Below are 15,125 nucleotides of genomic sequence, written 5' to 3'. Positions count from 1 at the left end.
AAGAGTTCCGAAGCATTTTTAAATATGAGCAGAATTCCGAGAACAATGCAAGAGTTTTTAAGCATTTTTAAACTTCAGCGGAATTCCGAGAACAATAGAAGAGTTCCGAAGCATTTTTAAACTTCACCCGAATTCTGAGAACAATGGAAGAGTTCCGAAGCATTTTTAAAAGTCAGCGGAATTCCGAGAACAATGGAAGAGTTGTGAATCATTTTTAAACTTTCACGGAATTCCGAGAACAATAGAAGAGTTCCGAAGCATTTTTATATGTCAGCGGAATTCTGAAAACAATGGAAGAGTTCCGAAGCATTTTTAAACTTCAGCAGAATTCCGAGAACAATGGGAGAGTTCCGAAGCATTCTTAACCTTCAGCAGAATTCCGAGAACAATGGAAGAGTTCCGAAGCATTCTTAAACTTCAGCGGAATTCCGAGAACAATGGAAGAGTTCCGAAGCATTTTTAAAAGACAGCGGAATTCCGAGAACAAAAGAAGAGTTGTGAAGCAATTTTAAGCGTCAGCGGAATTCCGAGAACAATGGAAGAGTTACGGAGCATTTTTAAACTTCAGCGGAATTCCTGGAACAATGGAAGAGTTCCGAAGCATTTTAAAACTTCAGCAGAATTCCAAGAACAATGGAAGAGTCCTGAAGCATTTTAAACTTCAGCTGATTTCTGAGAAATGGAAGAGTTCCGAAGCATTTTGAATCGTCAGCCGAAATCCGAGAACAATGGAAGAGTTCCGAAGCATTTTTAAACTTCAGCGGAATTCCTTGAACAATGAAAGTGTTGCGAAGCATTACTAAATGTCATCGTAATACCAAGAACAATGGAAGAGTTCCGAAGCATTTTTAAATGTCAGCGGAAATCCGAGAACAATGTCAGCGTTCCGAAGCATTTTTAAATGTCAGCTGAATTCCGAGAACAATGAAAGAGTTGCGAAGCATAATTAAACGTCAGCGGAATTCTGAGAACAATGGAAGAGTTCCGAAACATTTTTAAACATCAGCGGATTTCCTTCAAGAATGAAAGAGTTCCGTAGGATTTTTAAACTTCAGCAGAATTTGAGGAACAATGGAAGAGTTCCAAAGCATTTTTAAACTTCAGCAGAAATCCGGGAACAATGGAAGAGTTTCAAAGCATTTTTAAACTTCAGCAGAATTCGGAGAACAATAGAAGAGTTCCGAAGCATTTTTAAACGTCAGCAGAATTCCGAGAACAATTGAAGAGTTCCAAAGCATTTTTAAACTTCAGCGGAATTCCGAGAACAATGGAAGAGTTCCGAAGCATTTTTAAATGTCAGCAGAATTCCGAGAACAATGTAAGAGTTCCAAAGCATTTTAAAACTTCAGCAGAATTCCAAGAACAATTGAAGTGTTCCGAAGCATTTTTAAACGTAAGCGGAATTGCGAGAACAATGGAAGAGTTCTAAAGCATTTTTAAACATCAGCGGAATGCCGAGAGCAATGCAAGATTTCCGAAGCATTTTTATATGTCAGCGGAAATCCGAGAACAATGGAAGAGTACCGAAGCATTTTAAAACGTCAGCGGAATTCCGAGAACAATGGAAGAGTTCCGAAGTATTTTTAAACTTCAGCGGAATTACGAGAACATTGGAAGAGTTCCGAAGCATTTTTAAACATGAGCAGAATTCCGAGAACAATGGAAGAGATTTTAAGCATTTTTAAACTTCAGCGGAATTCCGAGAACAATAGAAGAGTTCCGAAGCATTTTCAAACTTCACCCGAATTCTGAGAACAATGGAAGAGTTCCGAAGCATTTTTAAACATGAGCAGAATTCCGAGAACAATGGAAGAGATTTTAAGCATTTTTAAACTTCAGCGGAATTCCGAGAACAATAGAAGAGTTCCGAAGCATTTTCAAACTTCACCCGAATTCTGAGAACAATGGAAGAGTTCCGAAGCATTTTTAAAAGTCAGCGGAATTCCGAGAACAATGGAAGCATTGTGAAGCATTTTTAAACGTCAGCGGAATTCCGACAACAATGGAAGAGTTCCGAAGCATTTTTAAACTTCAGCAGAATTCCGAGAACAATAGAAGAGTTCCGAAGCATTTTTAAACTTCAGCGGAATTTTGAGAACAATGGAAGAGTTCCGAAGCATTTTTAAAAGTCAGCGGAATTTCGAGAACAATGGAAGAGTTGTGAAGCATTTTTAAACGTCAGCAGAATTTTGAGAACAATGGAAGTGTTCCGAAGCATTTTTAAATGTCAGCGGAATTCTGAGTTCAATGGAATAGTTCTGAAGAATTTTTAAATGTTAGCGAGATTCCGAGAACAATGGAAGAGTTCCGAAGCATTTTTAAATGTCAGCGGAAATCTGAGTTCAATGGAAGAGTTCCGAAGCATTTTTAAAAGTCAGCGGAATTCCGAGAACAATAGAAGAGTTCCGAAGCATTTTTAAATGTCAGGGGAATTCCGCGAACAATGGAAGAGTTGCGAAGCATTATTAAACGTCAGCGGAATTCTGAGAACAATGGAAGAGTTCCGAAACATTTTTAAACATCAGCGGATTTCCTTCAAGAATGAAAGAGTTCCGTAGGATTTTTAAACTTCAGCAGAATTTGATGAACAATGGAAGAGTTCCAAAGCATTTTTAAACTTCAGCAGAAATTCGGGAACAATGGAAGAGTTTCAAAGCATTTTTAAACTTCAGCAGAATTCGGAGAACAATAGAAGAGTTCCGAAGCATTTTTAAACGTCAGCAGAATTCCGAGAACAATTAAAGAGTTCCAAAGCATTTTTAAACTTCAGCGGAATTCCGAGAACAATGGAAGAGTTCCGACGCATTTTTAAATGTCAGCAGAATTCCGAGAACAATGTAAGAGTTCCAAAGCATTTTAAAACTTCAGCAGAATTCCAAGAACAATTGAAGTGTTCCAAAGCATTTTTAAACGTAAGCGGAATTGCGAGAACAATGGAAGAGTTCTAAAGCATTTTTAAACATCAGCGGAATGCCGAGAGCAATGCAAGATTTCCGAAGCATTTTTATATGTCAGCGGAATTCCGAGAACAATGGAAGAGTACCGAAGCATTTTAAAACGTCAGCGGAATTCCGAGAACAATGGAAGAGTTCCGAAGCATTTTTAAACTTCAGCGGAATTACGAGAACAATGGAAGAGTTCCGAAGCATTTTTAAACATGAGCAGAATTCCGAGAACAATGGAAGAGATTTTAAGCATTTTTAACCTTCAGCGGAATTCCGAGAACAATAGAAGAGTTCCGAAGCATTTTCAAACTTCACCCGAATTCTGAGAACAATGGAAGAGTTCCGAAGCATTTTTAAACTTCAGCGGAATTTGGAGAACAATCGGAGGGTTCCGAAGCATTTTTAAAGGTCAGCGGAATTCCGAGAACAATGGAAGAGTTGTGAAGCATTTTTAAACGTCAGCGGAATTCCGAGAACAATGGAAGAGTTGCAAAGCATTATTAAACGTCAGCGGAATTCCGAGAACAATGGAAGAGTTCCGAAGCATTTTTAAACTTCAGCATAATTCCGAGAACAATGGAAGAGTTCTGAAGCATTTTTAAATTTCAACGGAATTCCAAGAACAATGGAAGAGTTCCGAAGCATTTTAAAACTTCAGCAGAATTCCAAGAACAATGGAAGAGTCCTGAAGCATTTTAAACTTCAGCTGATTTCCGAGAAATGGAAGAGTTCCGAAGCATTTTGAAACGTCAGCGGAAATTCGAGAACAATGGAAGCGTTCCAAAGCATTTTTAAATGTCAGCTGAATTCCGAGAACTACGAAAGAGTTGCGAAGCATTATTAAACGTCAGCGGAATTATGAGAACAATGGAAGAGTTCCGAAACATTTTTAATCATCAGCGGATTTCCTTCAAGAATGAAAGAGTTCCGAAGAATTTTTAAACTTCAGCAGAATTTGAGGAACAATGGAAGAGTTCCAAAGCATTTTTAAACTTCAGCAGAAATCCGGGAACAATGGAAGAGTTTCAAAGCATTTTTAAACTTCACCCGAATTCTGAGAACAATGGAAGAGTTCCGAAGCATTTTAAAAAGTCAGTGGAATTCCGAGAACAATGGAAGAGTTCCGAAGCATTTTTAAACTTCAGCGGAATTCCGAGAACAATAGAAGAGTTCCGAAGCATTTTTAAACTTCACCCGAATTCTGAGAACAATGGAAGAGTTCCGAAGCATTTTTAAAAGTCAGCGGAATTCCGAGAACAATGGAAGAGTTGTGAATCATTTTTAAACTTTCACGGAATTCCGAGAACAATAGAAGAGTTCTGAAGCATTTTTAAACTTCACCCGAATTCTGAGAACAATGGAAGAGTTCCGAAGCATTTTTAAATGTCAGCGGAATTCCGAGAAATATGGAAGAGTTCCGAAGCATTTTTATATGTCAGCGGAATTCTGAAAACAATGGAAGAGTTCCGAAGCATTTTTAAACTTCAGCAGAATTCCGAGAACAATGGGAGAGTTCCGAAGCATTCTTAACCTTCAGCGGAATTCCGAGAACAATGGAAGAGTTCCGAAGCATTTTTAAAAGTCAGCAGAATTCCGAGAACAATAGAAGAGTTGTGAAGCATTTTTAAGCGTCAGCAGAATTCCGAGAACAATGGAAGAATTCCGAAGCATTTTTAAACTTCAAAACTTCAGCAGAATTCCGAGAACAATGGAAGAGTTCCGAAGCATTCTTAAACTTCAGCGGAATTCCGAGAACAATGGAAGAGTTCCGAAGCATTTTTAAAAGACAGCGGAATTCCGAGAACAAAAGAAGAGTTGTGAAGCAATTTTAAGCGTCAGCGGAATTCCGAGAACAATGGAAGAGTTACGGAGCATTTTTAAACTTCAGCGGAATTCCTGGAACAATGGAAGAGTTCCGAAGCATTTTAAAACTTCAGCAGAATTCCAAGAACAATGGAAGAGTCCTGAAGCATTTTAAACTTCAGCTGATTTCTGAGAAATGGAAGAGTTCCGAAGCATTTTGAATCGTCAGCCGAAATCCGAGAACAATGGAAGAGTTCCGAAGCATTTTTAAACTTCAGCGGAATTCCTTGAACAATGAAAGTGTTGCGAAGCATTACTAAATGTCATCGTAATACCAAGAACAATGGAAGAGTTCCGAAGCATTTTTAAATGTCAGCGGAAATCCGAGAACAATGTCAGCGTTCCGAAGCATTTTTAAATGTCAGCTGAATTCCGAGAACAATGAAAGAGTTGCGAAGCATAATTAAACGTCAGCGGAATTCTGAGAACAATGGAAGAGTTCCGAAACATTTTTAAACATCAGCGGATTTCCTTCAAGAATGAAAGAGTTCCGTAGGATTTTTAAACTTCAGCAGAATTTGAGGAACAATGGAAGAGTTCCAAAGCATTTTTAAACTTCAGCAGAAATCCGGGAACAATGGAAGAGTTTCAAAGCATTTTTAAACTTCAGCAGAATTCGGAGAACAATAGAAGAGTTCCGAAGCATTTTTAAACGTCAGCAGAATTCCGAGAACAATTGAAGAGTTCCAAAGCATTTTTAAACTTCAGCGGAATTCCGAGAACAATGGAAGAGTTCCGAAGCATTTTTAAATGTCAGCAGAATTCCGAGAACAATGTAAGAGTTCCAAAGCATTTTAAAACTTCAGCAGAATTCCAAGAACAATTGAAGTGTTCCGAAGCATTTTTAAACGTAAGCGGAATTGCGAGAACAATGGAAGAGTTCTAAAGCATTTTTAAACATCAGCGGAATGCCGAGAGCAATGCAAGATTTCCGAAGCATTTTTATATGTCAGCGGAAATCCGAGAACAATGGAAGAGTACCGAAGCATTTTAAAACGTCAGCGGAATTCCGAGAACAATGGAAGAGTTCCGAAGTATTTTTAAACTTCAGCGGAATTACGAGAACATTGGAAGAGTTCCGAAGCATTTTTAAACATGAGCAGAATTCCGAGAACAATGGAAGAGATTTTAAGCATTTTTAAACTTCAGCGGAATTCCGAGAACAATAGAAGAGTTCCGAAGCATTTTCAAACTTCACCCGAATTCTGAGAACAATGGAAGAGTTCCGAAGCATTTTTAAACATGAGCAGAATTCCGAGAACAATGGAAGAGATTTTAAGCATTTTTAAACTTCAGCGGAATTCCGAGAACAATAGAAGAGTTCCGAAGCATTTTCAAACTTCACCCGAATTCTGAGAACAATGGAAGAGTTCCGAAGCATTTTTAAAAGTCAGCGGAATTCCGAGAACAATGGAAGCGTTGTGAAGCATTTTTAAACGTCAGCGGAATTCCGACAACAATGGAAGAGTTCCGAAGCATTTTTAAACTTCAGCAGAATTCCGAGAACAATAGAAGAGTTCCGAAGCATTTTTAAACTTCAGCGGAATTTTGAGAACAATGGAAGAGTTCCGAAGCATTTTTAAAAGTCAGCGGAATTTCGAGAACAATGGAAGAGTTGTGAAGCATTTTTAAACGTCAGCAGAATTTTGAGAACAATGGAAGTGTTCCGAAGCATTTTTAAATGTCAGCGGAATTCTGAGTTCAATGGAATAGTTCTGAAGAATTTTTAAATGTTAGCGAGATTCCGAGAACAATGGAAGAGTTCCGAAGCATTTTTAAATGTCAGCGGAAATCTGAAAACAATGGAAGAGTTCCGAAGCATTTTTAAACTTCAGCAGAATTCCGAGAACAATGGAAGAGTTCCGAAGCATTTTTAAAAGTCAGCGGAATTCCGAGAACAATAGAAGAGTTCCGAAGCATTTTTAAATGTCAGGGGAATTCCGCGAACAATGGAAGAGTTCTGAAGCATTTTTAAACGTCTGCGGATTTTTGAAAACAATGGAAGATTTCCGAAGCATTTTTAAACGTCAGCGGAATTCTGAGAAAAATGGAAGAGTTCCGAAGCATTTTTAAACTTCAGCGGAATTTGGAGAACAATCGAAGAGTTCCGAAGCATTTTTAAAGGTCAGCGGAATTCCGAGAACAATGGAAGAGTTGTGAAGCATTTTTAAACGTCAGCGGAATTCCGAGAACAATGGAAGAGTTGCAAAGCATTATTAAACGTCAGCGGAATGCCGAGAGCAATGCAAGATTTCCGAAGCATTTTTATATGTCAGCGGAAATCCGAGAACAATGGAAGAGTACCGAAGCATTTTAAAACGTCAGCGGAATTCCGAGAACAATGGAAGAGTTCCGAAGCATTTTTAAACTTCAGCGGAATTACGAGAACAATGGAAGAGTTCCGAAGCATTTTTAAACATGAGCAGAATTCCGAGAACAATGGAAGAGATTTTAAGCATTTTTAAACTTCAGTGGAATTCCGAGAACAATAGAAGAGTTCCGAAGCATTTTCAAACTTCACCCGAATTCTGAGAACAATGGAAGAGTTCCGAAGCATTTTTAAAAGTCAGCGGAATACCGAGAACAATGGAAGAGTTTTGAAGCATTTTTAAACGTCAGCAAAATTCCGAGAACAATGGAAGAGGTCCGAAGCATTTTTAAATGTCAGCGGAATTCCGAGAAATATGGAAGAGCTCCGAAGCATTTTTAAATGTCAGCAGAATTCCGAGAACAAAGGAAGAGTTCCAAAGCATTTTTAAATGTCAGCGGAATTCTGAAAACAATGGAAGAGTTCCGAAGCATTTTTAAACTTCAGCAGAATTCCGAGAACAATGGAAGAGTTCCGAAGCATTCTTAAACTTCAGCGGAATTCCGAGAACAATGGAAGAGTTCCGAAGCATTTTTAAAAGTCAGCAGAATTCCGAGAACAATAGAAGAGTTCCGAAGCATTTTTAAATGTCAGGGGAATTCCGCGAACAATGGAAGAGTTCTGAAGCATTTTTAAACGTCAGCGGATTTTCGAAAACAATGGAAGATTTCCGAAGCATTTTTAAACGTCAGCGGAATTCTGAGAAAAATGGAAGAGTTCCGAAGCATTTTTAAACTTCAGCGGAATTTGGAGAACAATCGAAGAGTTCCGAAGCATTTTTAAATGTCAGCTGAATTCCTAGAACAATGAAAGAGTTGCGAAGCATTATTAAACGTCAGCGGAATTCTGAGAACAATAGAAGAGTTCCGAAACATTTTTAAACATCAGCGGATTTCCTTCAAGAATGAAAGAGTTCCGTAGGATTTTTAAACTTCAGCAGAATTTGATGAACAATGGAAGAGTTCCAAAGCATTTTTAAACTTCAGCAGAAATTCGGGAACAATGGAAGAGTTTCAAAGCATTTTTAAACTTCAGCAGAATTCGGAGAACAATAGAAGAGTTCCGAAGCATTTTTAAACGTCAGCAGAATTCCGAGAACAATTAAAGAGTTCCAAAGCATTTTTAAACTTCAGCGGAATTCCGAGAACAATGGAAGAGTTCCGACGCATTTTTAAATGTCAGCAGAATTCCGAGAACAATGTAAGAGTTCCAAAGCATTTTAAAACTTCAGCAGAATTCCAAGAACAATTGAAGTGTTCCAAAGCATTTTTAAACGTAAGCGGAATTGCGAGAACAATGGAAGAGTTCTAAAGCATTTTTAAACATCAGCGGAATGCCGAGAGCAATGCAAGATTTCCGAAGCATTTTTATATGTCAGCGGAATTCCGAGAACAATGGAAGAGTACCGAAGCATTTTAAAACGTCAGCGGAATTCCGAGAACAATGGAAGAGTTCCGAAGCATTTTTAAACTTCAGCGGAATTACGAGAACAATGGAAGAGTTCCGAAGCATTTTTAAACATGAGCAGAATTCCGAGAACAATGGAAGAGATTTTAAGCATTTTTAACCTTCAGCGGAATTCCGAGAACAATAGAAGAGTTCCGAAGCATTTTCAAACTTCACCCGAATTCTGAGAACAATGGAAGAGTTCCGAAGCATTTTTAAACTTCAGCGGAATTTGGAGAACAATCGGAGGGTTCCGAAGCATTTTTAAAGGTCAGCGGAATTCCGAGAACAATGGAAGAGTTGTGAAGCATTTTTAAACGTCAGCGGAATTCCGAGAACAATGGAAGAGTTGCAAAGCATTATTAAACGTCAGCGGAATTCCGAGAACAATGGAAGAGTTCCGAAGCATTTTTAAACTTCAGCATAATTCCGAGAACAATGGAAGAGTTCTGAAGCATTTTTAAATTTCAACGGAATTCCAAGAACAATGGAAGAGTTCCGAAGCATTTTAAAACTTCAGCAGAATTCCAAGAACAATGGAAGAGTCCTGAAGCATTTTAAACTTCAGCTGATTTCCGAGAAATGGAAGAGTTCCGAAGCATTTTGAAACGTCAGCGGAAATTCGAGAACAATGGAAGCGTTCCAAAGCATTTTTAAATGTCAGCTGAATTCCGAGAACTACGAAAGAGTTGCGAAGCATTATTAAACGTCAGCGGAATTATGAGAACAATGGAAGAGTTCCGAAACATTTTTAATCATCAGCGGATTTCCTTCAAGAATGAAAGAGTTCCGAAGAATTTTTAAACTTCAGCAGAATTTGAGGAACAATGGAAGAGTTCCAAAGCATTTTTAAACTTCAGCAGAAATCCGGGAACAATGGAAGAGTTTCAAAGCATTTTTAAACTTCACCCGAATTCTGAGAACAATGGAAGAGTTCCGAAGCATTTTAAAAAGTCAGTGGAATTCCGAGAACAATGGAAGAGTTCCGAAGCATTTTTAAACTTCAGCGGAATTACGAGAACAATGGAAGAGTTCCGAAGCATTTTTAAATATGAGCAGAATTCCGAGAACAATGCAAGAGTTTTTAAGCATTTTTAAACTTCAGCGGAATTCCGAGAACAATAGAAGAGTTCCGAAGCATTTTTAAACTTCACCCGAATTCTGAGAACAATGGAAGAGTTCCGAAGCATTTTTAAAAGTCAGCGGAATTCCGAGAACAATGGAAGAGTTGTGAATCATTTTTAAACTTTCACGGAATTCCGAGAACAATAGAAGAGTTCTGAAGCATTTTTAAACTTCACCCGAATTCTGAGAACAATGGAAGAGTTCCGAAGCATTTTTAAATGTCAGCGGAATTCCGAGAAATATGGAAGAGTTCCGAAGCATTTTTATATGTCAGCGGAATTCTGAAAACAATGGAAGAGTTCCGAAGCATTTTTAAACTTCAGCAGAATTCCGAGAACAATGGGAGAGTTCCGAAGCATTCTTAACCTTCAGCGGAATTCCGAGAACAATGGAAGAGTTCCGAAGCATTTTTAAAAGTCAGCAGAATTCCGAGAACAATAGAAGAGTTGTGAAGCATTTTTAAGCGTCAGCAGAATTCCGAGAACAATGGAAGAATTCCGAAGCATTTTTAAACTTCAAAACTTCAGCAGAATTCCGAGAACAATGGAAGAGTTCCGAAGCATTCTTAAACTTCAGCGGAATTCCGAGAACAATGGAAGAGTTCCGAAGCATTTTTAAAAGACAGCGGAATTCCGAGAACAAAAGAAGAGTTGTGAAGCAATTTTAAGCGTCAGCGGAATTCCGAGAACAATGGAAGAGTTACGGAGCATTTTTAAACTTCAGCGGAATTCCTGGAACAATGGAAGAGTTCCGAAGCATTTTAAAACTTCAGCAGAATTCCAAGAACAATGGAAGAGTCCTGAAGCATTTTAAACTTCAGCTGATTTCCGAGAAATGGAAGAGTTCCGAAGCATTTTGAATCGTCAGCCGAAATCCGAGAACAATGGAAGAGTTCCGAAGCATTTTTAAACTTCAGCGGAATTCCTTGAACAATGAAAGTGTTGCGAAGCATTACTAAATGTCATCGTAATACCAAGAACAATGGAAGAGTTCCGAAGCATTTTTAAATGTCAGCGGAAATCCGAGAACAATGTCAGCGTTCCGAAGCATTTTTAAATGTCAGCTGAATTCCGAGAACAATGAAAGAGTTGCGAAGCATAATTAAACGTCAGCGGAATTCTGAGAACAATGGAAGAGTTCCGAAACATTTTTAAACATCAGCGGATTTCCTTCAAGAATGAAAGAGTTCCGTAGGATTTTTAAACTTCAGCAGAATTTGAGGAACAATGGAAGAGTTCCAAAGCATTTTTAAACTTCAGCAGAAATCCGGGAACAATGGAAGAGTTTCAAAGCATTTTTAAACTTCAGCAGAATTCGGAGAACAATAGAAGAGTTCCGAAGCATTTTTAAACGTCAGCAGAATTCCGAGAACAATTGAAGAGTTCCAAAGCATTTTTAAACTTCAGCGGAATTCCGAGAACAATGGAAGAGTTCCGAAGCATTTTTAAATGTCAGCAGAATTCCGAGAACAATGTAAGAGTTCCAAAGCATTTTAAAACTTCAGCAGAATTCCAAGAACAATTGAAGTGTTCCGAAGCATTTTTAAACGTAAGCGGAATTGCGAGAACAATGGAAGAGTTCTAAAGCATTTTTAAACATCAGCGGAATGCCGAGAGCAATGCAAGATTTCCGAAGCATTTTTATATGTCAGCGGAAATCCGAGAACAATGGAAGAGTACCGAAGCATTTTAAAACGTCAGCGGAATTCCGAGAACAATGGAAGAGTTCCGAAGCATTTTTAAACTTCAGCGGAATTACGAGAACATTGGAAGAGTTCCGAAGCATTTTTAAACATGAGCAGAATTCCGAGAACAATGGAAGAGATTTTAAGCATTTTTAAACTTCAGCGGAATTCCGAGAACAATAGAAGAGTTCCGAAGCATTTTCAAACTTCACCCGAATTCTGAGAACAATGGAAGAGTTCCGAAGCATTTTTAAACATGAGCAGAATTCCGAGAACAATGGAAGAGATTTTAAGCATTTTTAAACTTCAGCGGAATTCCGAGAACAATAGAAGAGTTCCGAAGCATTTTCAAACTTCACCCGAATTCTGAGAACAATGGAAGAGTTCCGAAGCATTTTTAAAAGTCAGCGGAATTCCGAGAACAATGGAAGCGTTGTGAAGCATTTTTAAACGTCAGCGGAATTCCGACAACAATGGAAGAGTTCCGAAGCATTTTTAAACTTCAGCAGAATTCCGAGAACAATAGAAGAGTTCCGAAGCATTTTTAAACTTCAGCGGAATTTTGAGAACAATGGAAGAGTTCCGAAGCATTTTTAAAAGTCAGCGGAATTTCGAGAACAATGGAAGAGTTGTGAAGCATTTTTAAACGTCAGCAGAATTTTGAGAACAATGGAAGTGTTCCGAAGCATTTTTAAATGTCAGCGGAATTCTGAGTTCAATGGAATAGTTCTGAAGAATTTTTAAATGTTAGCGAGATTCCGAGAACAATGGAAGAGTTCCGAAGCATTTTTAAATGTCAGCGGAAATCTGAAAACAATGGAAGAGTTCCGAAGCATTTTTAAACTTCAGCAGAATTCCGAGAACAATGGAAGAGTTCCGAAGCATTTTTAAAAGTCAGCGGAATTCCGAGAACAATAGAAGAGTTCCGAAGCATTTTTAAATGTCAGGGGAATTCCGCGAACAATGGAAGAGTTCTGAAGCATTTTTAAACGTCTGCGGATTTTTGAAAACAATGGAAGATTTCCGAAGCATTTTTAAACGTCAGCGGAATTCTGAGAAAAATGGAAGAGTTCCGAAGCATTTTTAAACTTCAGCGGAATTTGGAGAACAATCGAAGAGTTCCGAAGCATTTTTAAAGGTCAGCGGAATTCCTAGAACAATGAAAGAGTTGCGAAGCATTATTAAACGTCAGCGGAATTCTGAGAACAATGGAAGAGTTCCGAAACATTTTTAAACATCAGCGGATTTCCTTCAAGAATGAAAGAGTTCCGTAGGATTTTTAAACTTCAGCAGAATTTGATGAACAATGGAAGAGTTCCAAAGCATTTTTAAACTTCAGCAGAAATTCGGGAACAATGGAAGAGTTTCAAAGCATTTTTAAACTTCAGCAGAATTCGGAGAACAATAGAAGAGTTCCGAAGCATTTTTAAACGTCAGCAGAATTCCGAGAACAATTAAAGAGTTCCAAAGCATTTTTAAACTTCAGCGGAATTCCGAGAACAATGGAAGAGTTCCGACGCATTTTTAAATGTCAGCAGAATTCCGAGAACAATGTAAGAGTTCCAAAGCATTTTAAAACTTCAGCAGAATTCCAAGAACAATTGAAGTGTTCCAAAGCATTTTTAAACGTAAGCGGAATTGCGAGAACAATGGAAGAGTTCTAAAGCATTTTTAAACATCAGCGGAATGCCGAGAGCAATGCAAGATTTCCGAAGCATTTTTATATGTCAGCGGAATTCCGAGAACAATGGAAGAGTACCGAAGCATTTTAAAACGTCAGCGGAATTCCGAGAACAATGGAAGAGTTCCGAAGCATTTTTAAACTTCAGCGGAATTACGAGAACAATGGAAGAGTTCCGAAGCATTTTTAAACATGAGCAGAATTCCGAGAACAATGGAAGAGATTTTAAGCATTTTTAAACTTCAGCGGAATTCCGAGAACAATAGAAGAGTTCCGAAGCATTTTCAAACTTCACCCGAATTCTGAGAACAATGGAAGAGTTCCGAAGCATTTTTAAACTTCAGCGGAATTTGGAGAACAATCGGAGGGTTCCGAAGCATTTTTAAAGGTCAGCGGAATTCCGAGAACAATGGAAGAGTTGTGAAGCATTTTTAAACGTCAGCGGAATTCCGAGAACAATGGAAGAGTTGCAAAGCATTATTAAACGTCAGCGGAATTCCGAGAACAATGGAAGAGTTCCGAAGCATTTTTAAACTTCAGCATAATTCCGAGAACAATGGAAGAGTTCCGAAGCATTTTTAAATTTCAACGGAATTCCGAGAACAATGGAAGAGTTCCGAAGCATTTTAAAACTTCAGCAGAATTCCAAGAACAATGGAAGAGTCCTGAAGCATTTTAAACTTCAGCTGATTTCCGAGAAATGGAAGAGTTCCGAAGCATTTTGAAACGTCAGCGGAAATTCGAGAACAATGGAAGCGTTCCAAAGCATTTTTAAATGTCAGCTGAATTCCGAGAACTACGAAAGAGTTGCGAAGCATTATTAAACGTCAGCGGAATTATGAGAACAATGGAAGAGTTCCGAAACATTTTTAAACATCAGCGGATTTCCTTCAAGAATGAAAGAGTTCCGAAGAATTTTTAAACTTCAGCAGAATTTGAGGAACAATGGAAGAGTTCCAAAGCATTTTTAAACTTCAGCAGAAATCCGGGAACAATGGAAGAGTTTCAAAGCATTTTTAAACTTCACCCGAATTCTGAGAACAATGGAAGAGTTCCGAAGCATTTTAAAAAGTCAGTGGAATTCCGAGAACAATGGAAGAGTTCCGAAGCATTTTTAAACTTCAGCGGAATTACGAGAACAATGGAAGAGTTCCGAAGCATTTTTAAATATGAGCAGAATTCCGAGAACAATGCAAGAGTTTTTAAGCATTTTTAAACTTCAGCGGAATTCCGAGAACAATAGAAGAGTTCCGAAGCATTTTTAAACTTCACCCGAATTCTGAGAACAATGGAAGAGTTCCGAAGCATTTTTAAAAGTCAGCGGAATTCCGAGAACAATGGAAGAGTTCCGAAGCATTTTTAAATGTCAGCGGAATTCCGAGAAATATGGAAGAGTTCCGAAGCATTTTTAAATGTCAGCGGAATTCTGAAAACAATGGAAGAGTTCCGAAGCATTTTTAAACTTCAGCAGAATTCCGAGAACAATGGGAGAGTTCCGAAGCATTCTTAACCTTCAGCGGAATTCCGAAAACAATGGAAGAGTTCCGAAGCATTTTTAAAAGTCAGCAGAATTCCGAGAACAATAGAAGAGTTGTGAAGCATTTTTAAGCGTCAGCAGAATTCCGAGAACAATGGAAGAATTCCGAAGCATTTTTAAACTTCAGCAGAATTCCGAGAACAATGGAAGAGTTCCGAAGCATTTTTAAAAGACAGCGGAATTCCGAGAACAAAAGAAGAGTTGTGAAGCAATTTTAAGCGTCAGCGGAATTCCGAGAACAATGGAAGAGTTACGGAGCATTTTTAAACTTCAGCGGAATTCCTGGAACAATGGAAGAGTTCCGAAGCATTTTTAAAAGTCAGCAGAATTCTGAGAATAATAGAAGGGTACCAAAGCATTTTTAAATGTCAGCGGAATTCCGAGAACAATGGAAGAGTTGTGAAGCATTTTTAAACGTCAGCGGAATTCCGAGAACAATGGAAGAGTTGCAAAGCATTATTCAACGTCAGCGGAAT

The sequence above is a fragment of the Phyllobates terribilis genome, unplaced genomic scaffold (assembly GCF_046119375.1).
Source record: "Phyllobates terribilis strain yellow unplaced genomic scaffold, ASM4611937v1 Scaffold_28__1_contigs__length_16237799, whole genome shotgun sequence".
Lineage (NCBI taxonomy): Eukaryota > Metazoa > Chordata > Amphibia > Anura > Dendrobatidae > Phyllobates > Phyllobates terribilis.
This window is presented reverse-complemented; position numbering follows the sequence as displayed.